Raw genomic sequence first — 27,138 nt, 5'->3', positions numbered from 1 at the left:
AAGCTTGTGTTTTGGTATGCTTATAACAGAGAAACCTAACATGCTGGTGGGGGAGAGTTCAGTTTTGGAATTTTTTACATGCATGAAAGATAGAAGAACTTATAGTACATCAAGTATCATGTGCAGAATGTGCATGTGAGGATTGAGAAAGAAAACATTTATTGTCAGTTTTTCCTGAAGAATTGGAGGTTGCAGTTGAGATAGATGGAATAAAAGAAAGTGTAAGAGGAAAAACGAGTTTGTCATGTTTGTAAATATATTGAAAAGATATGTTGGGAAGCTGATGCCCTGATTTCAAGAGGGCTAGCAGATAACAGAGGAATAATGTTGCCAGTTCATTGGAGCAGCATCCATGGAAGTACTGAAACTTTGCATCTGGGAGATAGAGATTGAAGTGAATTAGTAAGGGGATGGGATCATCTAGAAGCTGAATTGCTGTCTCTGGATAGTACTGAGAATATTTAGGTCACACCACTCTAAACCTTGAACAATATGCCAGTGATGGGTGGGTTGGGGATTTGTATAGAGTTAGTATCTGGAGATGAAAAGCAGTGTCTAGAGTTGAAAAGAATGCCTAGTTTTTTAGAGGCTGAAAAAGTTATTGATGTGATGCATTTATGCCAAGAAAGGTAATTCTCAGTTCAAGGAGAGAAATCTGATCCATTCTGATGGGTTTTGTATTACTGAAGGTAAGGGTGTGTGAGCTAAGATCCTGTTTTCCGAGAGAAAAGGTGAGACTATATTTTAGTAGCATCCTAAGTGACCAAGTTATTCTGTTGAAGGGTAGTATTAAGATCAGGTGATCTTGAAGCTTAGAATGTTTGAGCACCGCATGCTTTATTGAATGGTAGAAGAAGAAGAAGAAGTGGAACATATTATTGTGAGCAAAACTGTGGACAGAATTAGTAATATTAAGGTGACAAAATAGAGCTCTGAAGCACCTCTACATTGGTACTGAAGCTTAAAGAAAAGGGAGCTGTTTACCATGACATGTAGTGAATGACCAAGGAGAAAGCTTACTAACCAGTTAAAGAGAGAAGCAGGTAGACCAAAGCACTTTGCTGAGTAGTCCTCAATGCAAGACATGATCAAAATCTCTGAAAATGTCAAGAGCACAGCATGTGTTTCTTCACACCTTTCCATGGCATGTGCCATGGAAATGAGAATCGTATGCTAAGAAGTCAGCCATGGATCCAGAATCCGTGCTGGTGGACATTGATTAATCCGTAAGCCCTTGGCTACTGGAGAAATTGATTGTTGGCTTTCTTCATTATTTTGGAAAGGATTGAAGTAGGATGGTAGTTTAACTGCATACTTGTGTCTTCATTTTTTGGAATAGGTTAGATAGGTGCTTGCTTCCATGCATTGGGATAAGAGCCAGCTGAGTATAAACAATTGTAGGCATGATATAGGACAGGTATTAACTATGCAGCATAACATTCCAGTACAATTGGAAACATATAATTGGGGCCAGAAGGTTTTTTATTTTCTGAATTGTTTAGAATTCTTCTGATGTCTTTATGGTGAGTGGGGGGGGGGGGGGGAAGAAGGATAAAAAAAAACAGGAGATATATGGTGAGGGAGATGGAAGCATGTGAGCATAGATTGCATACAATGGCTTTTGCAAGGATACAGGATGCAATTTCTGCTCACCTGCACTTCAGTTTCGACAGGAGACAAGTTTTTTACTATTGGCTCTTATAAAATCACATTTAGATTTGATGCTGGATGTTTTATGTTTATCGCCTTCTTCGGCATAGGCCGAGGAAGGCTCTTATGCATAGGCTAGCTCTTATGCATTGGGATAAGAGCCAGCTGAGTATAAATTATTATAGGCATGATATATGACAGGTATTAGTATTAACTATGCAGCATAACATTCCAGTACAATTGGAAACATATAATTGAGGCCAGAAGGTTTTTTATTATCTGAATTGTTTAGAATTTGGACAGTATTTCAAATAAAAGTAATTTGGACAGTATTTCAAAGTAATTACTTTGAAATACTTAAACAAAACAAATAGAAATACAAACAGGAGTACATATCAGTAATTGAGGTAGAAAAGCCATCAAAAACTTGAAATGAAGAAAGGCAACTGGAATAGATTATATTCAATCTGAAATTCTCAAATATGGAGGTATAAATGTTTTGCAGTGGCTACATTTCTTAATCCATAGGTCCTAGGCAGAAAGTTAAATTCCAGATGATTGGAGTAGAGCTCTTATAGTTCTCATCTATGTAAAAAAGGGAATAAAGTTCAATGTGAGACTTACAGAGGAATTTCTCTACTAAGTGTTCTAGGTAAGATTTATGTAAGCATACTTGAAAAGAGGCTGAGAAAAAATGAGAAGAACAAACTGGGTTCATGTAAAACAGAAATCATCAATATCAGATTATAACTTTATGACAAATAGTTGAGAAATCATGGGAATATGAGGTTAAGTACATAACCTGTACATTAGACTGCTAAGATGCTTTAAATGTCAGAAATATGGGCATGCCTAAACTGCATGTTGTGGCTGTACTACCTGCACCTAATGTGGTTATAAAGAGCATGATAACAAATCTTGCCTGCAAAGAAAGCTAAATGTGTCACCCATCAGAGAGATCCCCAGCTTACTCCCATGCATGTCAGAAATGAAAGGATGAAAAATAAATATATAAAAAAATTTAAACAGAAAAATATATTTCATATCAAGATTCAAAAAAGGAAGTTAGCCACCACTACACCTGTTCTGAGATCCTCTTATGATAAAAAGGTGGCAGCAAAGAAAATGTATACAACAACCATATACAACAAAAATGTATACAAAATGTCAACAACCTCTCTAACCATACTTCTCTTTCGCCATTTGTCACCACACCTGAACTTTATGATTGTGGGTGCTTCTCTACTGAGTGCATCAGTCGCATGACCTACAGTCCAACTCCAGAAACAACTCTAAAAATGGTTCCATTGAATGATAATCCACTTGACAAAAAAATCTATGGCAAGGATATCAATTAAAAATAAAATACCAGATACCTCCCACAGAAAAATAGATACTTTGGTATCCTCTGAAATCAAATTAAACTTGCCAACTGACCCTGACAAATCAGATGTACAGAATATTTTACTAGAGGAAAAGACAGACACCGGCTGTCCGTCCCAAAATCAGTTGATAAATATAAAGTTAACAAAGGCAAGCCTTCAAACTCCCCAAAACTTGTTCAGTTTTGGTGAGTATGAGGGCTTACAAGTTTCCACAAAGTCAAAACAATAGAACTGTCATGGCTTTTGCAGATTATCGATGCTATCAAGATTTTACTGCAGAAACTCACTGCTTTCTGTTGGTGTCTGGGATTTCTATGAGATTTCTTATTACATGTTCAGTTTATTTCCCACTGGGGTCTGAGTTAAATGAAATCAATCTTGATAATCTTAACTTGCAACTGCCTGAACTCATACTGCTTATGGCTGACTTTAATGGGCACAACATCCTGTGGGGTAGTACATTACAAATTGACGATTTGTAATGATACAATTGAGGTCATATTATTCAATGAATCCTTGACAATAATGACCTCTTTCTCTCTCTTTTTAAGTGATAGACTCTAAACCTTCTTCCATATGCCTTCATGCTCATATTCTGCAATTGATCTTTCAGTCTGCTCTCCTGCCATTATGTCACTGCTCACATGGGATTTCAAAGATAACACTATGGAAGTGATCATTTTTCCTGTTATTTGCATGTCAATACATGAACCATCTTCTCTTACATGGATGTCCATATGGAAAATGGACCAGGCTGACTGGAATACTTTTTTTTTTACCATCTTGAAAAATTTAATTCCAACACAGTTAATGTATGTAACAGACTGTATTGTCCAGGCAGCAGCCTCAATTCCAAAAACAACATGTCAGTTCCCCACTCTATCCAAAGCCTTGTTGGAATCCAGAGTGCCAAGCAGCCAAAAAAGATCAAGACAGAATATTGTGCAGATTTGGGGCCAGCCTGGCTGGCTGAGTGGTTAGTGTATCCACTCTCCAGCCAAAAGGCTGCGGGATTTGAACATTTTCACAGACAATCATTTGTTTAAATGATTGTCTGTGAAAATATTAGTGGTGGTGGGCATTAGATGGCGTTAGTGTAGATGATGGTGATGATGGTAGTTGTGGTTAGCTGTAGTTGGTGGATTGAGTGTTGGAGATGGAGAGTTGTAGAGTTGGTCCCCTCCTTGATGAGTCTTTGGACTCCTTGGAGGTGTCATGTAATAATAATAATAATAATAATAATAATAATTCTTAGATATTCTACCACATCAAACTAGATGGCTTTGAAGTGTGCTCGGGCTGAACACATTATTTGAGATATCAGAGTCAAAAACAAACTTGAATTCAATTTACCATATGAATTAATCAAAATAGTGCAAAAATAGTATGTTCTAAAATCTGGAAACTGAAAGGTAGGTACACACAGAACACACTTTTTGTCTAGCTTAGACCATACTGGATGTGTTAGTGCTGATCCCAAAGCTATTGCAGACACACTGGGAGAAAATTTTGCCAGAATCTCAGCAGCAGCTTCATATCCTCCTGAATTTTTAATATTGAAAGGACAAATTTCAGCTAAATTGGCAGCTAAATTTTTCAACCAATTGTTTGAACCATATAATCTGCCATTTATTGAGGAGTAGAAACAAAAAAGTATTTTTTGCCATCTCACCCTAGTTCACTAGGCCTTAATGACATCCATTATTATTATTATTATTATCTGAGACCTCCAGGAATCAGGGACTTATTGAGGGAGACTATAAATCACCCATACCAGCTGTCATACCTTCCTTTAAATTCATTCACACTAGATGCACTCGCTACCCCTAAAGATATATTATTCCACTCACTCACTCACTCACTCGCTCACTGCTCTGTGGGAGAAAAACCTAGCTCTTACCACTTTATGGACTGTGAAAAAACTTAACATCTGGATGGCCCTGTGTTCTCTCCCCACCTTCCATATAATGAAAAATTTCATCAGACAGTATCCTATAACACCCATTCAAAAGTTTATAGACTTCTATCATATCAACCGTCTTTTTCCTGTTAACCAGAGTCTGCAATCCACATACTTGCAATCTGTCCTCATAATCTAAATCCCATAATCCAGATATAATCTTTATAACTCTTCTTTACACCCTTTCTACAGCTTCTTTATCCTCTTGGAACCTGTAAGACCAAATATGTGCACAATAATCCAGGTGTGGTCTTATCTTGTGGCCTTATAAAGAGGCAAAATGACTTCCTTATCCTTACATACAATGTTGAATCAAAGTTCGATTCAACATTGCAATTATCCTCCATGTTGTATTTGCAACTTTTGCTATGTAGCCTTTAAACTTTAAATTCCTATTCACCAATATGCCAAGATTCCTTGCCTCCTCAATTTCTTGTAGCATAACCTTGTTAATATAATATGTCACTAGAACTCTAATCACACCAAAGTGCAACTTTACACTTACTGACATTAAACTGACAGACATTTTCGTTTTCCCAAATTTCCATCCTATTCCAACCATTTTGTAAGTGCTGAATATCAATCAATAGTCCCTGATTGTCCTGCCTATCTTTGCATCATCAGCAAACAATTGCACATCTGATGTTAGATCCTTCCTGATATCATTAATGTATAGATTGAACACTAATGGCTCAAGGTCTGAACCCTGAGGTACATCACTGGTCACCTTAAATCTGACAGATTCACACCCACTGCATACCACTTTTTGATATCTTTCTGTCAGCCATCCCTTGATCCAGGTCAAGAGTTTATATTATTATTATTATTATTATTATTATTTCAGATATCTCCATGGAGTCAGTAGATCATCGCAGGAGACCTAAGCTAGCAAAACAATATCTATCATATCTCTTCTTGAATTCATTTACAGACGAAGAACTCATAACTGAGTCAGGCAATGAATTCCACTCATTCACTACCTTCCAGACGAAAAACTTCGTTCTCACACCCATGTTAACCACACTTTTCTTTAATTTCCAGTGATAACCTCTTGTTCTTCCATCACTATCACACAGCTGAAACATTTCTCCTGCATCAATCTTATAAAAACCTTTTAGTAATTTAAATGTTTCTATCATATCCCCTCTTCTCTGCCTATCATCCAATCTCTACAATCCACAAGCTCTCAATCTATCAATGTAGGGAGCATTTTTTACATCTCTTATCAACCTAGTCACTCTCCTCTGAACCCTCTCCACAACCTTCTCATCTTCAAGAAATCCAGGCGACCAGACCTGAGTGCAGTAATCCAAATGTGGAGGTATCAATGCTTTATAAAGGGGAATAACAACCTCTTTATCTCTGGATGTTAGTGTGTTCCTCAATAACCACGTAATCCTATGTGTAATCTTGGACACCTTAGCAATGTGTCCCCTGAAATTCACCTCCCTATCCACCAATGCCCCTAAGTCCCTAGCCTCATCAATCTCTTGGAGTACTGTTCCATCATTGTAGTACACAGCTGGTAATCTTTTAATCCCAACTTTGCATCATCGGCAAACAACTGAATATCTCCCCTCAAGCCATTTCCTATATCATTTATGTACAAATTAAACAACAATGGCCCAAGCACAGAGCCCTGAGGCACACCACTGGTCACCTGCCTCATCCTGGACTCTGCTCCTCCATACACCACCTTCTGGTATCTCTCCCTGAGCCATTCTCCTATCCATATCACCAGTTTAGTATCCATTCTCATCTGCTCCAATTTGCATAACAGCGTTCCATGGGGTATCCTGTCAAAAGCTTTAGCAAAATCCAGAAGTACCACTGTGTAGCCAGATCCTTGTCCAACTCAGATGTCATTCTATTATAAAAAGTTAATAGATTGCTAAGGCAGGACCTACCTTTAACAAAACCATGTCGGCCTCTATAGAGTATCATATCCTGATCCACCCATTATTGAATTTTGTCTTTAACCAACTTTTCCAATACTTTTATCACCACTCCCGAGATGGCGATTGGTCTGTAATTAACTACCGCAGTTTTAGAGCCACCTTTATGCAAAGGAATTACTTTGCCTTCCTTCCACTACCTAGGGACCATACCAGAGTTCAAACTTAAGTTAAATAACCAAGTAAGAGGCGTTGACAATTCCTTTGCACATTCATGCAACACCCGAATATTCCAATCCCATATTCTCCCATTTATGCAACAGCCTTTCATGTGGTATCATGTCAAATGCCTTAGAAAAATCCAACATTATGATGGTGAATCCATTCCCTTTATCCATCTCAGCTGTAACATTGTTATAAAATAGGAGCATATTGCTAAAACATAACCTTCCTTTAGTAAACCCATGCTGCGCCTTGAAGAGTATAGCCTGTTTGTATACCCATTTCTGTATGCGAGTTCTTATCAACTTCTCTAAAATCTTTACTACCACACCTCAGATATTGATATGTTAGTAGTTAGACACATCAGCTTTTGCATATCCCATGTACAATGGAACTATCATACATTCCTTCCATTCCTGTGGTATCATTCTTGAGCTGAGACCCAAGTTATATAAATGTGTGAAAGGCCTATCCAATTTGGCTGATTCCTTTAGCAGACGGGCTGATATTCCGTCTGTCCCTATTGGCAAAATCTTATCCAGGTTATTCAAGAGCTCTTCATCCTCATTTTCATGAACCTCTAACTCTTCATCCAACGTAACAGTAGCACTGTGCACCATGCTACATACACTTGGTAGATATATCTTAGCAAAGTGAGTACTCATTAAGTGAACAATCTCATTAGCTTTTGACACTCTTGTATCATCTGCATCATATACTTTCACGTTCATTCTTTCTTTTTCTTGTGATATAATGATAAAATGCTTTTGTATTGCCTTTAGCTTACACTGCTAATTTCTTTTCATACTCCAATTTAACTTTCTGCACAATATTCGTTATTTTTCTGGCCTGAGCTTTATATGTTTCATAACTCCTCTTACTGTTATTGTCCCGATTCTCTTTCAACATCATCTTCTTCTTGTGGATCTCTTGCTTAATAAGGTTGCACATCCATTTCACTCCCAACCTATTTATTCTTTGAACACTAGGGACACAATCAGATACTACCACATTTAAGCTGACATTTTTTTCCATCTAGTAACTGATACTATGTGACCAAAGATAGTATTCTCCTAAGTTGATCATAAGTTCCAGCTTTGTAGTTCATCACGTAACCTGTTTTAATCGGAGCATCGATATAATTAGATACTTCCCAAGAAAGCACAGCATGATCACTGTCACCAATTGGTGGAAAAATAGCCATATTCTTACCAGAGGTCCCTTCTAATGCTGGGCAAATCCGACACCCTTTGACCTCAAGTTCCTTCTTCCACATGCTGCTTGAAAAAGTTGTCTCTCAACAATTCAGTAAATGTTTCTTCTTTCTTATCTTAAGATTTCTCTTCTACCCAATCAATGTTTGGAAAATTAAAGTCACCCATAATGATTACTCGTTCAGTACCCATAAGACAAAATTGGCAATGCATTTCTTTGTCCCCTGAAACTGAGCTGCCAGGACTGCAGCAACACCCCACTGTATATTTCATTTTGTTAACCTTCACGTCACACCAAATAGACTCAAACTCACTGCTACATTGGACATTGTTATCAGCATCATTGTTTTCTTGATCAATGAATTGTGTTTCTACCCTAACTAGACTTAAGTCATCTGATATCATTAGTAGTATAGTACTATCTTTTCTGTCATTCCTAAAAATATCCCCTTTACACTCAATTCCAGTTACCACATCTGTTACTGATAGCCATGTTTCACTGATGGCAACAATCTTAGGCCACATCATATTCAATAAAGCAATGAACAGTACCCTTTTGTTTCTGATGCTCCTAGCATTTATGTATAGACATTATAAATTCCCACCTAGCCTATTCTTATAATTAGGTATGCAATCTATTTGATCTTGTTCTAGAAGTTTCTCTTTTCCTTCCCCAGAGATATTTTAAAGATTCAAACCCAAAGCCTATTTTTCAACCCCTTCGCCACATATATAAACATGTTCGAAGAAATTCATATCTCTATCACATTTGCATACATAGCTGAACTTTCATACACATTTTTCTCATTCCTCCCTTGATTAACTAGTTTCCCTGACTCTCTGCATTAGGTTCTCATACCATGAAGTATTTTTTCCAGGCTCCTGATGCCATATGAATTCAAGTGCAGGCCTTCCCTCTTATACAAGTCTTTTCTGCCATCAAACTCGCTCCATACATCTAAAACTCACATCCATTTCTTTTACACAGCCTGTGCATGAAATTATTTGCTATCACTGTCCTCCTCCTTAACTCATCATCATTATCAAATTCCTGCTATGTACCCTCAAGGGGTGTATAGGATATGATTTACATCATTACTAACTTCCTATCTACAATTTTCCTCCAAATCAGTCTGTTACTTGTTAAGACTCCAACATTATCAGATCTTATATTTCTATAGTCTAAGGCACTTTGTACCGTATCAATCCACCTATATCTTGGTTTTCCTCTGGGTCATTTTGCTGCCAACCTGGCAGAGAACACTTGTTCTGCTAATCTTTCCTCGCCCATTCTGTTTAAGTGACCATACCACGTGAGATTATCTCTGCTAATGCATTCCTGGATGCTGACAATGTCAAGTTCTTTCCTAATATCCTCATTTTTAATATGATATTGCCATTCATGCCATTGTTTATGCCCCTAATCTTTCTCAGGACTCTCATATCTTCAGTCTCTAGTCTTTGGTCAAGTGTTTTACTTCTGACCGCTCTCAGATCTATAAGTTAAAACTGGTTTAAACACTGTGTTGTATACAGCTAATTTAGTGTTCTGAATAATTTCTCTCTTATTCCATATAAATTTATTCAGTTGACTTCCTACCATACCAGCTTTGTTGATTCTGTTGTCTATTTCCATATTTACTTTACAATCTTCACTAAAAATTGTGCATAAGTAGCTGAAATGATTTAATTGTTCCACAGGTCACTCAGGCAAACTTGTGGAACAAGTAAACAAGTATATACATTCTGGTCTCTTTTTATGCATATCTTTTTTATGTGGTTTTGAAGTTATGCGGTGCATATTTCATGCACATTCGGGGGTTTCCTCGTTGTACATAATGAACATCGTGTTGCAGCACATTCTGGCGTAACGTGACTAATGTGTAAGCACTGAGTTTCCATGAAGTTTAATTTTGCATGCGAGTGAGTGTTTGTCTTTTTTATCTAAGTCTAAATTTTGCTAATTTTTATTTTAAAGATTTAATTTGGCCCAATGGAGGGAAAAAAGTACCAAAGGAAAGCAATTTCTTTGGAAATAAAAATTGCAATTTTAGATCGCTTAGCAAAAGGAGAGGAATCTACGGCGATTGGTAAACATTTTAATTTAGGCGACTCTATTATAAGAGCATTTAAAAAGAATGAAGTCTCAATAAGAAAATCTGTCATTTCTGGCACAAAACTGAGTGCCAAATTATCATTGTACTCAAGAGATGCTTTATTAGACAAAACAGAACGAGCGCTCATAATTTCAATTGAAGAATTAACTCAAACAAAAATTCCTATAAGTGATTATTTAATTAAACAAAAAGCTCTTTTGTTTTAGGAACAGATGAAGCAATTGGAGCTATCTACTTCCACTTCTCAGACTAATAAAGAATTTTTGGCTAGCAGAGGATTGCTAACCGGGTTTTTAAAAAGGAATGCACTTCATCATGTGAAGATTACAGGTGAGGTTGCAGCAGCGAAAAATTTTCAAGAGAAGTTAGCCGAAATTATTGAAGATGGTGGATATTGTCCCAATCAAGTGTTTAACTGTGATGAAACAGGATTGTTTTGGAAGAAAATGCCTAGTCAAACTTACATCGCAAAGTCTGAGAAAAAAGCAAGTGAGTTTAAAGCAAGCAAAGATCAATTAACATTGTTACTTTGTAGCAAGGCATCAGGGGATGGACTGTTGAAACCCATCTTAGTAAATCGATTTCTAAGACCACATGCTGTAAAATCCAAAGATCTAAAACAGCTGCCGGTACATTGGATGACTAATACAAAGGCCTGAGTAACAACTGCTGTATTTACTGAATGGTTCAATAATTGCTTTGTATCAGAAGTGGAAACATATATGAAGCAAAAAGCTGTTGAGTTTATTAATTGTTGACAATGCCCCAAGTCATTCGCATTTAGAACATCCAAATGTGCAAGTAGTGTTTTTTCCACCAATACAACAAGCATTAGTCAGCCATTAGATCAAGGTATAATCGCTACTTTTAAAATATATTATGTTAAGCACAATTTTCAATTTATATTGGATAAACTAGAAAATGAATCGTTAACAGTAACTGACGTTTGGAAAAAATTTTCTATTTTGGACTGTTTAAATCATGTTGCATCTTCTCTCGCTGAAATAAAATCCAGAATGCTTGCTGGAAAGCAGCTTGACCTGGATGTGTTGAAAACAGTGCAACCATTCAAACATCTAGATTATCAGCTGAAATCATTACTTTGGCACATGAAATTAGTGGAGAAGGTTTTGATACATTTAGTCAGAATGATGTAGACGAATTGCTTGTGGATAATGCCTTAACTGATGATGATATTATTGGATATGAATTAACTTTAGATATCGTCGAAGATCCAGAAAATGGTAGTGAACTGGAAGAAAAACCTGTCCCCCTAACTGCAAATATAATTTGAAGAGGTCTTGAATTGTGCAATAAATTGGAAAATCGTTTTCTTGTTAATGACACAAATTTTGAATGAGCCTTTAAATTCCAACATGAGCTGAAGAACTGTATATCTGAATATCATGAGCTGAAGAACTGTATATCTGAATATCATGAGCTGTATAAAAAATTAATAAAATCATCATCAGAAAGTTTAATCACTGATTACATTGTCCAAAAAAAAAAAAAAAATCAGCACAGAACGAGGGTGAAGCTAATTCTGTTTGTGAAGAACTATTGCCTTTACCATACAGATCTGATGCACTGACTATCTCTTCTGGTGATGAAAGTGATTTCGCACCTCTTCACAAACATTGCTGAATATTGTCTAATAGTGACAATCATTCTGATGAAAAAATATAAAAAAAATTGTTACTATTCAATAAAATTAAATTAATAAAGTTTTAAAACAAACTTTGGAATTCTTATTTTCCTGAATTCTTCTAAACTTTTTTATGCAATTTTAGGTTTAATTCATTGCTTTGGTTTTATGTGGTATTAGAAAATTACGGAACGTATCCCTAATTTTTCAGCATAAGTTAGGTGTTTTTTTTTGTGATTTTTATATGTGGTTTTTGGTGGAACGTATCTACTGCATAAAAATAGACCCGACTGTGTTTGTGTGTATGTGTGTGTATATTCTTCTTCTTCTCTTCCATCTAAGATGGGTTGAGTCTTCTCTTGAGCAGGATCTTCCAGTCTTCTCTATTCCTTGCTGTTCGAAAAAGTTACTTATATGTTCTGCATCCCGAGATGTTCTTTATTAATTTCAGCCAGGTGATTCTTGGTCTTCCAGGTCTTATTTTTTCAGTTGGAAAAGTATTGATTAGGACGTTAGGAAGTCTGTCTGCATCCATGCGTACAGTGTGTCCAAACCATCTCAGTTGTTGTTCTCTAATTTTTTCTATTATTGTCTTTTTATACAATAGTTCTTGTCTGACTGTGATGTTTGTTTTCTTTTCTATCCAACTTGTTCTATTTATTTTTCTTAAGCATTTCATTTCAAATGCCAGCAGTTTTTTCTCCTCTCTTTTTTTAATTGTCCACGCTTCTGCTCCATAGATGACTGTTGGTATAATTATTGCTTCATATAGTTTGATTTTGGCTTGTTTAGATATCTTGTTTGTTTTCCAGATTTTCTGTAATTTTCCCATGGTGGTCCATCCTATCGCTATTCTGTGTTTGATTGTTTTGAGTTCATCTATTGTTTCTGTTAGTTTTGATCCAAGGTATATGAAGTTGTCTACTTGTTCTAATTGTTCTCCATTTAGGGTGGCTGAGAAGGTAGTTCTGTTCCTCCCTATTTTCATCACTTTTGTCTTTTGTATATTTATTGTCATGTCATATGTTTTACAGGTTTCATTTAGCTTGTTGATCAACTTTTGTAGTTCATTTGGGGTTCTTGCAAGAAAGACGAGATCGTCTGCATATTTGATATTATTTATGTTTAAACCGTTGACATTGATTCCAGGCTCATTGTCTATTGCTTTCTTTACAACTTCTTCTAGATATATGTTGAATAGGCATGGGGATAATGGGCATCCTTGCATTACTCCTTTTTGGATTTCTATGGGTTCTGTTGTGAGTGTGTCCTTTTTAATTATTGCATTTGTCTTAGAGTAATATTTTATCAGAAACTGTATTATATATTTGTCTATTGCTTTTTCTAGTAGAATTTTGAGAAGGATTTCTCTGTTTATGTTATCGAAAGCTTGTTTAAAGTCCACAAAACAACAATATAGTTCTTTATGGTCTTCCCAGCTGAGTTCTGCTAGTTGGTGCAATGTGAAAATTTGGTCTATTGTTGAATAGTTTCCTCAGAAACCAGCTTGTTCTATGCCTATCATTTCTTCGTAGGTGTTTTTTAATCTATTTTGTATAATTCTTATGAATATTTTATAGGTGTGAGGGAGTAAATTGATTGGTCTGTAATTTCTGCAGTCTCTTTTGTCTCCTTTCTTGTATATTGGGATGATCTTTCCAGTTCTCCAGTCATCTGGAATCTCTCCTGTTTGTAGTATTTTAATGAATAGGTTTGTTAAATATTCTATTGATATGCTGCCTCCATATGACCACAGTTCAGTAGGGATAGTATCAATGCCTGGTGCTTTATTGTTTTTCATCTGTTTTATTGCGTATCTAACTTCTTCTTGTAGAATTTTTGGGTGCTCATTATTTTCTTCTATTGTTGGCATTGTAGTTTTGTTTCCTTGGTGGAAGATAGTCTTAAAATGGTTTGACCAGATTTTTCTTATATATTCAATATTCCCGGTTTCAGTCATCTTGTTGTTCATCATTGTTACTGCTTTTGCTGAGAATTCCTTTGTAATTTCTCATACAGTATCATGGAAGACTTTTAGGTTGTTTTGTTGGTATGCTTCTTGGCATTTCTTAGCTTTTTCTTCTAACCATTTTTCTTTGGCTTTTTTGCATAGGTTATCAACTTTATTTTTTAGTGCTCTGTATTTTTCTCTATTCTCTTCATTGTTTTGTTGGCCTCTCTTTTCTCTTCTATGGTAGCTATGATTTCTTGGGTTATCCACTGTTTGTTTATTTTGGGTTTGGAACCTAGAGTGTCTTTTGCAATTGATAACACTGTTTCTTTTCCTTCTTCCCAGAATTTTCTGCTGTTCTGTAAGATGGAGGGTTTTAATTTCAAGCACATCTGTTCTAAAAATCGACTTCTGCTTGAGCTATCTTTTAGTTTTGATAGGTTGATGTTTTCTTCTTTTCTGATATTATTTTTTCTGTTGAATTTTATCTTCACTTTGGCAGTTAATATTTCGTGGTCAGTGTCAAAATCAAAACTTCTTAATGTTCGTACATTATTTACTGATCTTTTCCATTGTTTGTTTATGATGATATAGTCTATGCAGTTCTTTATATTACCATCTGGGGATGTCCATGTATATTTATTATTAGGGCGTTGATAGAACAATGTGTTTGTAATCATTAGATCGTTTGCTTTACAGAAGTGGAGTAATTGTTCTCCTCTGTCGTTAAGCTCTCCGTATCCAAACTTCCCCATCACATCTTTTTTGTCTGCCGTGAACTGTCCTATTTTAGCATTAAAATCTCCCATCACTATCATGAGTTCTCTATTTTTGGGATTATCTATTTCCCATTGTAGTTCTTCATAGAAATTTTCTATTTCTTCCTCTGAATGATTACTGTCTGGTGCATATATTTGGATTATTTTAATTGTTTGACCTTTTTCTTTTGCTTGCAGTTTGGCTGTTATTATTCTAGGAGACACTGGGTTTATTTCAATTACTGAGTGTGTAAGTTTCTTTTCAATTAGTAATGCAACTCCTCCTCTGTGTATGTTATCTTTTCTTCCTGAGAAGTACAGTCTTCCTTCTGGTAAATCCATGAATCCATCTCTGCACCAATGTGTCTCTGATAAACCTAAAATACTCCATTTCAGTCTTTTTAATTTTTCCTGGACTAATTGTAATTTTCCAGGTCGGTATAGTGATCTTATGTTGAGGGTGGCTACATGTTTCACATCCTTCGCTGACCACATTGCTGATTTCTCACCTACCCTATGTGGTCTTTGAGTAGGCGCGTCGGTTGTCCCGTACGCAGTAGCACTATCTCGGTTTGTAGACTTTCTCCTGCTCATGAAAGTTACTGGCATAATAATGTAGCCAGCTTGCCATGCCTCTGCTACATCCTTTGGTCCACGGCTCTTTATTCTTTATTCAGAGCAACCCATTTGGGTTTCCCCCATCCGCCACCTGGGGGACGCGCCTGGTAGGAGTGTGGTCTCCCCCAAGTGTGTGTGTATATATATATATATATATATATATATATATATATATATATATATATATATATATATATATATATATATATATTATATATATTTATATATATTGTTAAAAAAATAGATTTAATGACTTAAAAAACCGAGATAACTAATAAAGATTTTAATGAGAATAATACAATTAGTTTCGGCATTCATCAGGTATTCCTAAAGGAAGAGAATAGTAATAAACATTGAAGCATCTAAAAAATTGAAAATTACAGGTAAAAATTGCCATACATAATTAATACATAAAAAACGTTGTATTTTTTCAAGTTGTCCTAACAGGCATGCCATTGTTTATTGCAAGTGTTCGTGCAGGTTCACGTGAATACCAATATTGAATAACTGCAGCATGGCTCTCTGGGATATTATAACTCAAATTGTTGTTTAAGTGTACAGGATTCAGCAGGATTTCCCTTGATTCTACAATTTTTCTCTCAAACTCATCATCACAGGGAAAAATATTTTCTGATCTATCTCAGCAAACAGAGTGGCTTTGTTGATCATCATTAGGATAGTTTGAAAAAAGAACATGACTGGATAGCGCAGCTGCATGTGATTTTTTTTAAGAGATGTCTCTCTTATGCTCTTCTATATGTTGTTCAATAGATTTGTTAGTTTGTCCAAAATAAGGGATATTGCAATCGCACCATAATTTATATACATCTGGATATTTTAGGTTGCGATGAGTAGGCTTTGGATGGCTGATTACAGAACGGATTTTAGGAAGTGTGGTGAAGAACATCCTGATGTTGTATTTTTTAAGGACTTTAGCTAATTTGTTAGAGACTGTGCTGATGTATGGGATGGAGATTCTACCTTTAAAATTAATAGTTTCTGTTGTACACTGCCTAGGAGGATCCAGAAGAAATTTCTTAATCGTTTTTTCAGAGTATCCATTTTGTTTAAAGATAAGGGGGAGATGATTTATTTCTTTTTGTAGTTCATCTGGTTCATTCAAGAGAGAGCGTGCTCTGTTCCTAAGGTAGATATAGTTGCAAGTTTTTGTGGTGGAAAATGATGAGAAAGATTATGCAGATATCTATTGGTATGAGTAGGTTTTTTGTATGTAGAGATTTTTAATCTTTCAGAGCATCGTGTAAGCATGACATCCAGGAAAGGTATGGGGTTATTATTTTCTAGATCAGCAGTAAATTTTACATTAGGATGTTGGATGTTAAGATAATGAAGAAAACCTATGAGAGATGTGTGCCCGTGATTCCAAATAATGAAAATATCATCAACATATCATTTCCAAACTTTTGGTTTAAATGAGAAGGAATATATGGCTTTCGTTTCAAAATCTTCAAGGAAGATGTTGGCTACAACTGGGGACAAAGGATTGCCCATTGTCAGGGCTTGTTTGTGTTGGTAAATGGAGTCCTGATATCTGAAGTAATGAATGAATGCAATGTTTTAATAAAGCAAACTTTTTTTTGGATAATTTGTCCTTTAGTAATGTAAGTACCTCGTCTGTAGGAATGTTAATAAATAAAGATATAATGTCAAAACTTGCTAGAATGTCATTTGCATTGATGGGAATATCTTTTATATGAGAAACAAAATCTGTGGTGTTTTTGATGAAAGATGAAGATTTATTGGAGAAACACTTGAGGTACTTTGCTATATATTTGGAAAATTTATATGAAGGTGAATCAATTCCTTCCACAATTGGGCGAAGAGGGATGTTTTCTTTATGTATTTTTGGAACTCCATAGATGCATGGGATAAGAGGATGTAGAAAGCATAAAGAGAGGTGAACATTATGATGAAGTTCACTCTTAGTCTTTAACAAGTTGTTTGTACGGTTTTGTAATTCTTTTGTAGGATCTTCCTGAAGAATTGAATATGTCGAATTAACTTCAAGTAGTTGAAGCATTTTGTTGTGGTAATCTTCAGAGTTGAGGATGACCATGGAATTGCCTTTATCTGCAGGTAAAATAATAATGTTACTGTTCTTTTTAAGATTTTTTAGGGCTTGTCTTTCAGCCAGAGAAATATTATCTGTTGGAGGTTTAGCATTATTCATAATGAAAATCGATTCAATATGGAGAAGTTTCGCCAAATGATTAGGAATAAGTGAACTTGCCTTTTCTATTTTTGTAGAAGAGATTCTTTAGGGATAAATTTTGGTGAATGAATGAAATTGAGACCTTTGCTAAGAATATCCATTTCCACGTCTGTTAAAATATAAGAAGATTTGTTCACTGCAACTTTTTCAAGATTAATATGAGCTTCACTATGACCAGATCTGTTTTGTATCATTTTTAGATTATTAAATTTCCTGATAAGAGTATACTTAGTATTGTTTTGTATTCATTTGGCTTGTGCTTCATTGTTAATGATAAAATCATGCAAGTTATCGTCATCCATAACTTCAAGTTTTTGAATTAAAGATCTTTTAGTGCTGAACAAATAAACTGAACAATGTTTTGTGTCCAAAATTCTTTCACTGAGGAGATCCATCTTAGCCTTGTGATAAATTCTTTTAGTGTGTTCCATTGTTATCTTTTCTTGAAAAGAGATGAAATTAAGAAAAACTGTATGGAACTTACGTTTGAGGAATACTAACCTGTTTATTTGCAGTCCTATTTTCTTTAGTGTTTTTTTAAAATTCCTTTTTATGTTAATTAGAGATGCCTCATCATTTAGGCTATAGATGTGATCATAGGCTTCTACTCAGTTGTTGTGATACATTTTAAAAAAAATAGATTTAATGACTTAAAAAACCAAGATAACTAATAAAGATTTTAATGAGAATAATACAACTAGTTTCGGCTTATAACAGCCTTCATCAGGTATTCATAAAGGAAGAGAATAGTAATAAACATTGAAGCATCTAAAAAACTGAAAATTACAGGTAAAATTTGCCACACATAATTGATACATAAAAAACGTTGTATTTTTTTTTCAAGTTGTTCTAACAGGCATGCCATTGTTTATTGCAAGTGTGTGTGCAGGCTCACGTGAATGCCAATATTGAATAACTGCAGCATGGCTATCTGGGATGTTATAACTCAAATTGTTATTTAAGTGGACAGGATTCAGCAGGATTTCCCTTGATTCTACAATTTTTCTCTCAAACTCATCATCACAGGGAAAAATATTTTCTGATCTATCCCAGCAAATGGAGTGGCTTTGTTGATCATCATTAGGATAGTTTGAAAAAAGAACATGACTGGATAACGCAGTTGCATGTGATCTTTTGTAAGTGATGTCTCTCTTATGCTCTTCTATATGTTGTTCAATAGATTTGTTAGTTTGTCCAAAATAAGGGATATTGCAATCGCACCATAATTTATATATACACCTGGATATTTTAGGTTGTGATGAGTAGGCTTTGGATGGCTGATTAGAGAACTATTCTCTTCACCACACTAACTAAAATCCATTCTCTAATCAGCCATTCAAAGCCTACTCATCACAACTTAAAACATCCAGTTGTACATAAATTATGGTGTGATTGCAATATCCTTTATTTTGGACAAACTAACAAATCTATTGAACAATGTATAGAAGAGCATAAGAGAGACATCTCTTACAAAAGATCACATGCAACTGTATTATCCGGTCATTATTATTATTATTTTTATTTGACACCTCTAGGGAGTCCAAAGACTCATCGAGGGAGAGTGTGGCAACAGCATTGAACTATTGGGCCCCTTCCAACTACTAGCTGTGCTCAAACTTACTTAACTGAGCCATTAGTAGCAGAGGCTCTACCAATCGACTAACCTTTGCCGGCATGTTCTTTTTTCAAACAATCCTAATGATGATCAACAAAGCCACTCCGTTTGCTGGGATAGATCAGAAAATATTTTTCGCTGTGATGAGTTTGAGAGAAAAATTGTAGAATCAAGGGAAATCCTGCTGAATCCTGTCCACTTAAATAACAATTTGAGTTATAATATCCCAGATAGCCATGCTGCAGTTATTCAATATTGGCATTCACGTGAGCCTGCACACACACTTGCAATAAAAAATGGCATGCCTGTTAGAACAACTTGAAAAAAAATACAACGTTTTTTATGTATCAATTATGTGTGGCAAATTTTAGCTGTAATTTTCAGTTTTTTAGATGCATCAGTGTTTATTACTATTCTCTTCCTTTATGAATACCTGATGAAGGCTGTTATAAGCCGAAACTAGTTGTATTATTCTCATTAAAATCTTTATTAGTTATCTCGGTTTTTTAAGTAATTAAATCTGTTTTTTTAAAAATGTATCACAGCAACCGAGTAGAATCCTATGATCACATTTATTTATATATATATAATCAGTGCTATTGCATGCACATTTCGGTTGGGTGTGCTATCGTGTGGGTTATGCAACCTGCTCTACAAATTTCACGTCAATTTGACTGTATATGCCTGGCCGTGTGTATGCAGAAAATTTTCCGGGGGGGGTGGGCGAAGCTTGGAGAACAAATAATTACATCAATAAATTTTTATAATTATTGATTTAATTAAATGATTACATCAATAAACGACTTTTAGCTTTTTTTTATTTGATGTAATTTAATGTAATTTGTCGATGTAAACTATAAATACATTATTTTAATTTTTCATTGATTTTAATAATCTTTAATTCTTGGGAAAAAAAGTATTCAGGATTAATAATTTTTAGCACAATTTTCTATATTAAAATTGACCGGCTTATTTTATTAAAAATCAACTAATTAATTAATCCTAAATTAAATTATTTCAGTTTAAAAAGCAAAAAAATCATAAAACTAACAAGTAAAATAATAAAAAATGACATACACTTACCTTTTAAAAATGTATTTTTCTATTTAAATTCGTTTCGCTATAAATTTACAATTCATACCTCACTCAGTGACTCACTAGACACAGAGGGCAGACTAGCCAGTCACTGTTCACAAATCAGAAAACGATGAACCAAAAACAGGAACACGTGTTTTCTTGCTGCAATAAATCACATGTTCTATGGCTACCCTATTGTTGGCTGAAACAGGCCAACCATAATAAAAGTTTAAGAAAGACAAAGCATTTTCATTGATTGATCTGAATGCTGGATAGTGATGTGAAGATGCATGCAGGTATCTATCCGTGTGTGTAGATTTTTTAAAGATGGAGTTTTTTATGGAGTCAGATGTCTTGGTAAGTTTTATGTTCTAGAAAAGGAAGAGATCCATTTTCTTCACCCTCCATGGTTAATTTGATGTCTTGGTAGAAGTTGTTTAAGGGATCTAAAAAAGTGTGAAAAAAAAGTAAGATTACACCTCGACCCTGGTCGAGGTGTAAGATTACATATCTCAATCAATTTGACGATTATAATTTGTGGAATTTTTTAATCGATCCTGGGGGAGTGCCCCCCCCCCAGATGCCCATGACTGTGTGATTGCATTTTTAGCGATGTATGAAAGTTTTGTGAGGGTATAGCGTATCACGCTCATCCTAATTGGTCCAATGCAATTAATTAAAAGCAACAATGAAGGAGAATGCTATATTTGGTTGATATATTTGAAATACTCAAAGATGAAAATATGTGAACCATCATTTATAAAATGTAAGAATAGGAAAGAATAAGTGTGAGTAGAAACACTTTCATTAATGGTATACAAGAATTATTAATAATTATCATTTGTGATATGTGTGTGTCTTATAAGTTGCTAGGTAGAGCGAATAGCATGATCCTATAAAGTTTAAACACGAGAATAAGTGGATTTATGATGGCATAATTAAACAAAAAAAAAAAAACTTATGAAGAGAAAGAGTATTGCAGGAATAAATATGGTTTGAGGGAGCAGCAAATCATCTCGTGAAATTTGTTGCACATGTTATGTGTATTTCTCTGGTTTGTGTATATTTCACTCCATTTTCCAAGAATTTTATTTTATTTACTGAGACTCAGGATACATAACATCCGATTATTATTATCTCGGAATTATCCACACTTTCGGGAATCCTACATTCATTAGCTTTTTTTTTTAGTATCAGATGTTCTTCTGTCTTATCAATCTCACATATACTGGCATTTTGTTGTAGATCAGGAATGTCTTATAATACACAGAATATTCATTTTTATTCAGGAATAGATATTTTTTACTGTCTGTTGTTTCTGAAGACTAGAATAAAAATGTCTCTATATACCATTAAAATACTTTGTAATCTCAACAGATGCTATACTGCACAAGCAAAAAAAAGAAACAGCTTTTTTTTCGTAACATCCACTTTCAAATTTTCAGTTCCAGAAAACGTGTTATAATACAGCCTTCAGATAGTAAGTGCTGAACTCATGAGAAGTGACAATGTTCAATTGGATTGGTTGACACAATTACAGAAGCTAGGTGCTGGGTGAGTGCAAAATGTTAGCTCACCTAGCCATGCCTTCACAGTGGTTTAAAAATACTAGTAAGCTAAGAATTTGGCCCACTATGCCCTCTTTACATCTTTTCGAAGGGCTCAAAGGTATATGCATTTTGAAAGCACACCCGGGCTATTAACACCAATGTGACACAATGATTACATGTCGAAAAATGCCCTCTTCATGAAGCACTAATGCTTTATTTCCCTTCTGAAGAGGACAATGAAGCATTAGTATATTGTGTTCATTTTTAAGTCTGCAAACAATTGGGGGAGTCTTTAACGGGAATAAATGCAAAAATATAATATCGGTGATACTGATATTTCGTGGATGAGCACTGCATGCCTCGCACATCTGAAATGTTTGCCCCTGATATATATATATATATATATATATATATATTCATATTTTTATAAACTGACTTAGATCCAAGAGTTAGAACAAATGATTAAATTTATTCACAACGCGACATAATTCGTCAGAAGGCCGACTTCTTCAGGCATTAAGAAACACAGAAAGCAAATAAAAAACTGAAATTCAACTATTATAAACTACAGTTAACTTTGAACTGGAGCTACAGTCTGTGTTAAAGTTCTATTGTTAGGCATCTGTGCACGTGCGACTTCACGAGTGCCCCAGAATCTGATAGCAGAGTTGAATGAGTCTGGTAAATTGTAACTAAAGTTACTGTTTATATGATAATGGTCCATTACAATTTCCTTAGACTCGGCTATGCGGAATTGCACCTTGTCATGGCCTATACGAAGGTTTGAAATTGTTGTCCAGTTTTATCTCATGTTGGCGGCCTTCATTATTTCTGTTTACTGAAAACAGGACACGGCTTGTCATGGCATTAGTTCTTTTGTAGGCAATATGTCTCTCTAATGTTCTTTGAGATGTAGGAGGATGATGGATTTCGCAGTCTAGCCATAGTATGGCTTACCACAGTCGCACGTAAATTTGCACACTCCTGGGAACTGTAGATGGTTGTGAGCTGGTTTGTGTTTGTTTATAATTGATCTTAATTTGGGAAGAGTAGAGAAGCACATTTTTATGTTAAATTTTCTTAAAATTCTTCATAGTTTCTTGAAGAGCGAGCTGATGTATGGTAAGGAGATATAACCTTTGGTGTTGTCCTGTGTTTCTAAGTTGTTTTGATGGTAGCGGTATAGATGCTTGTTAATAGTTTTTGAAGAGTAGCCATTACTCGTGAAGGTTCTTTTTAGATGTTGTAGTTCATTTTGTAGCTCTTCATCATCAGACAGTATAGATCTGGCACGATGTTCTAGAGTTGAGATGATACCCACTTTCTGTGCTGGATAGTGATGTGAAGATGCATGCAGGTATCTATCCATGTGTGTAGATTTTTTAAAGATGGAGTTTTTTATGGAGTCAGATGTCTTGGTAAGTTTTACGTTCTAGAAAGGAAGAGATCCATTTTCTTCAACCTCCATGGTTAATTTGATGTCTTGGTAGAAGTTGTTTAAGTGATCTAAAAAAGTGTGAAGGTTATGAGTACCGTGTTCCCAGATAAGGAATATGTCATCTACATATCTGTGCCAGACTTTTGGCTTAAGAGTAGATGAGGAGATTGGCTTTTGTTCGTAGTCTTCAAAAAAGATGTTGGCTAGTATTGGGGATAGGGGACTCATTCAATTCGGCTATCAGATTCTGGCACACTCGTGAAGTCACACATGCACAGATGCCTAACAATAGAACTTTAACACGGACTGTTGCTCCAGTTCAAAGTTAACTGTAGTTTATAATAGTAGAATTTCAGTGACACAATGTTTCTTTATAGTGTTTTTTATTTGCTTTCTGTGTTTCTTAACGCCTGAAGAAGTTGGCCTTCCCACGAAGCATGTTGCGTTGTGAATAAATTTGATTGTTGTTCTAACTCTTGGATCTAAGTCAGTTTATATATATATATATATATATAATCATCAAATTCCTGCCATGTTCCCTCAAGGCTGTACAAGATGTGATAGTACTACGTGAAAAATTTGCATCATTACTAACTTCCTATCTGCAGTTTTCCTCCAAATCAGTCTGTTGCATGGGAAGACTACTTCAAGATTATCAGATCTTATATTTTTATCTTCTAAGGCACTTTTTACCATATCAATCCACCTATATCTTTGTCTTCCTCTGGGTCATTTTCCTGCCAACCTGGCAGAGAACACTTGTTTTGCTAATCTTTCATCACCCATTCAGTTTAAATGACCATACCTATCTGCAATTTTCCTCCAAATCGGTCTGTTGCTTGGCAAGACTACTTCAAGATTATCAGATCTTATATTTCTATCTTCTAAGGCACTTTTTGCCACATCAATCCACCTATATCTTTGTCTTCCTCTGGGTCGTTTTCTTACTAACCTGGCAGAGAACACTTGTTTTGCTAATCTTTCTTCACCCATTCTGTTTAAATGACCATACCACCAGAGATTAGCTCTGCTAACTCATTCCTGGATGCTGACAATGGTTAAGTTCTTTCCTAACATCCTCATTTTTAATATGATATTGCCATTGATGTCATCTGTTCATGGCCCTAATTTTTCTCAGGACTCTCATATCTGCAGTCTCATGTCTTTGGTAAAGTGTTTAACTTTTTACCCAGCTCTCAGCTCCATAAGTTAAAATTGGTTTGAACACTGTCTACAGATAATATACAGCTAATTTAGTGTTTTGACTAATTTCTCTCTTATTCCATATAAATTTATTTATTTGACTTCCTGCCATACCAGCTTTGTTCATTCTGTTGTCTATTTCCATTTTTAATTTACCGTCTTCGCTAAATATTGTGCCTAAGTAGTTGAAATGTTTTACTTGTTGTATAGGTCCACTATTCACGATGCAGCTGATATTTTCAACGTTACTGCCTATTTTCACTGTCTTTGCGTTGGTACGGCTAATAGTCATACCAAATTTATTACAAAATTTATTCAATTTAGTCAGGGAATCATGCCGACTTGTTCTGGATTTATTTAAAAGTATAATATCATCTGCCTAAAATAAAGAGCTGACATTACCATCTCCAATTTTGATATCAGGCTTAATACTACGTTTCTTCATAATGCAATCCATATAGATAATGAATAACAGAGGGGATAATGTATATCCTTGTCTGACATCAGATTTAATATCAAACCCTCTTGCTGTACTTCCTTCAATTCTAACCGCTGACTTACAACTCAAATAAAGACTAAGTATTGCTTGATATAATGCCCCACTGACACCATACAACTGTAGAATTTTGAATAGCCTCTCTCTCTCTCTCTCTCGCACCATGTCATATGTGGTTTCCAGATCTACAAAACTTAACTACAGATCTTTGTTATATTCCAATGATTTCTCAACTATTTGAAGCAAAGTGAAAATCTGATCCTGACAGTCTCTATTTGGCCTGAATACATCTTGTTCTTCACCAAGCTTTTCTTCCACAATCCTTCTCAACTCTTTCTCAAGTATACTTGCATAAATCTTACCAGGAACACTCAGTAGGGAAATACCTCTGTAATTTCAAATTCAGTTCCCTTTTTATATAGGGGACTATGAGAGCTCTACTCCAGTCAACTGGAATTCGTCCCTCTGTCCAGGCCTTCTGAACTATGCAGTGCTGCCACTGTAAGACTTTTATACCTTCATACTTGAGCATTTCTGTTGATCATTTCAGGCCTTTGATGGCTTTTTCTGCCAGTTGACCAGCCAATTGACCAACCTTTGTCAGCAAAGGTTGGTCAATTGGTAGAGCCTCTGCTTCTGATGGCTCGCAAAATGTTAAGCAAGTTTGAGTGCGGTTAGTAGTTCGAAGGGGTTCAATCATTCAATGCTGTTGAAACATTCCCCCTTGATAAGTCTTTGGACTCCTTAGAAGTGTCACATAATAATAATAATAATAATGATGTATTCCTGACGGCATGCCTGTTGAGCAATTCATTTAGCAATTTTTCGAAGTAATTACTTCATATCCTTTCTTTTAGGCTTACACGGTGATCCGAATGCATTTTTGAAAATTATGGAGACAACTACCATGTTTGAATAAAAACTTTAGTTTAATATAACTAAAATCTACATTCGACGTTTCAACCTTTATGTTAAGGTCATCTTCTGGAGCATACAACTATACACAGAAAACAAGCTACACTACAATCAAACTGGTTTGTTAAAGACACTGACCAGCTGCTACAACAATTGTTGGCCTGACCTCTGGTGGGAAAAAAAACAAAAAAAAACATCAAAGCTAGAGTCCTATTATTAGTGTTATCTGTTGGTTATAGAAATACATTGGGCACAACAACAAGTATCTATCTATCTATATACATATATTAACATCATGTACACATTCCAGCCAGTTGGTATGGAATGGTTTCTAATACTAGCTGAGGATTGGCTAGAGTCCTCACTTATGCTGGATCTTATATATTAGGTAGGCTGAATGTGTGCCATCCAGATCCTTGGAATTTTCATGCCATCTTTGTTGTTGATATTTGGGTGATTTATCAGGATTTTGCAGGCTTCCTTAAATTTCCTATCATACCAGGTTTTTGTGCGGTGTAAAGAGCAGGTGCTTTTCCAGTTGATTTGGTGTAAGGTATTGAGTGCGTGGTCTGAGAAGCCGCCTTCACCATAATGGTTATATTTAATGTGTCTGATGTGTTCTTTCTTGCGTATAGGGATTGTCCGTCTTGTTTCACCAATGTACGGTAAGTTACAGGTACAGTGGATGCAATAGACTCCAGGATGTGTTAATGGGAGGAGAGGATCCTTAGAGGAGTTGAATATGGTTTTTTTAAGTTTAGTGGGTGGTTTAAAGGTGGCATTGAGGTTATAATGTTGTAGGATTCTGTTGATTTTTCCGATAACCCTTTAATGTATGGGATGGCTATGGTTTTACTGTAATCTAGATTCATTTTTGTTGTAGTTTTATGGAGTATTTTATTAACGGTATTTTTGTTATAGCCGTTATTTATGAATGTGTCGCTGATGATTTTTAGTTCTTGTTTCAGGGCTTGCTGGTTAGAGCAAATTGGTGTAGCTCTGTTTTTAACAGTGTTAATGACTCTATATTTTTGTGATGGGTGGTGGTATGAATTAGCATGTATGTATTGGCCAGTGTGTGTCAGTTTTCGGTAGACCGTGAAGGATAGACTGCCTGAAGGAAGACGTGTGACTAGTGTGTCTAGGAACAGGAGCAAATTTTGGTTTTCAGTAACAGAGAAACTCAGAGGAACTAC

The 27,138-nt window shown here is 35.4% G+C and overlaps 1 protein-coding gene across 3 annotated transcripts in view; it reads left to right on the top strand.

Annotated features, from left to right (window-relative positions):
- The window catches only part of LOC150100615 (insulin-like peptide receptor), a 782,259-nt gene that overhangs the window by 411,578 nt on the left and 343,543 nt on the right, over positions 1-27,138 (top strand). The window lies entirely within an intron of this gene.

This window comes from Typopeltis vanoorti, chromosome 12 (genome assembly GCF_054136105.1).
Source record: "Typopeltis vanoorti isolate ZY-2024b chromosome 12, IOZ_Tvanoo_1.0, whole genome shotgun sequence".
NCBI classification, from domain to species: domain Eukaryota; kingdom Metazoa; phylum Arthropoda; class Arachnida; order Uropygi; family Thelyphonidae; genus Typopeltis; species Typopeltis vanoorti.
This window is presented reverse-complemented; position numbering and strand designations above follow the sequence as displayed.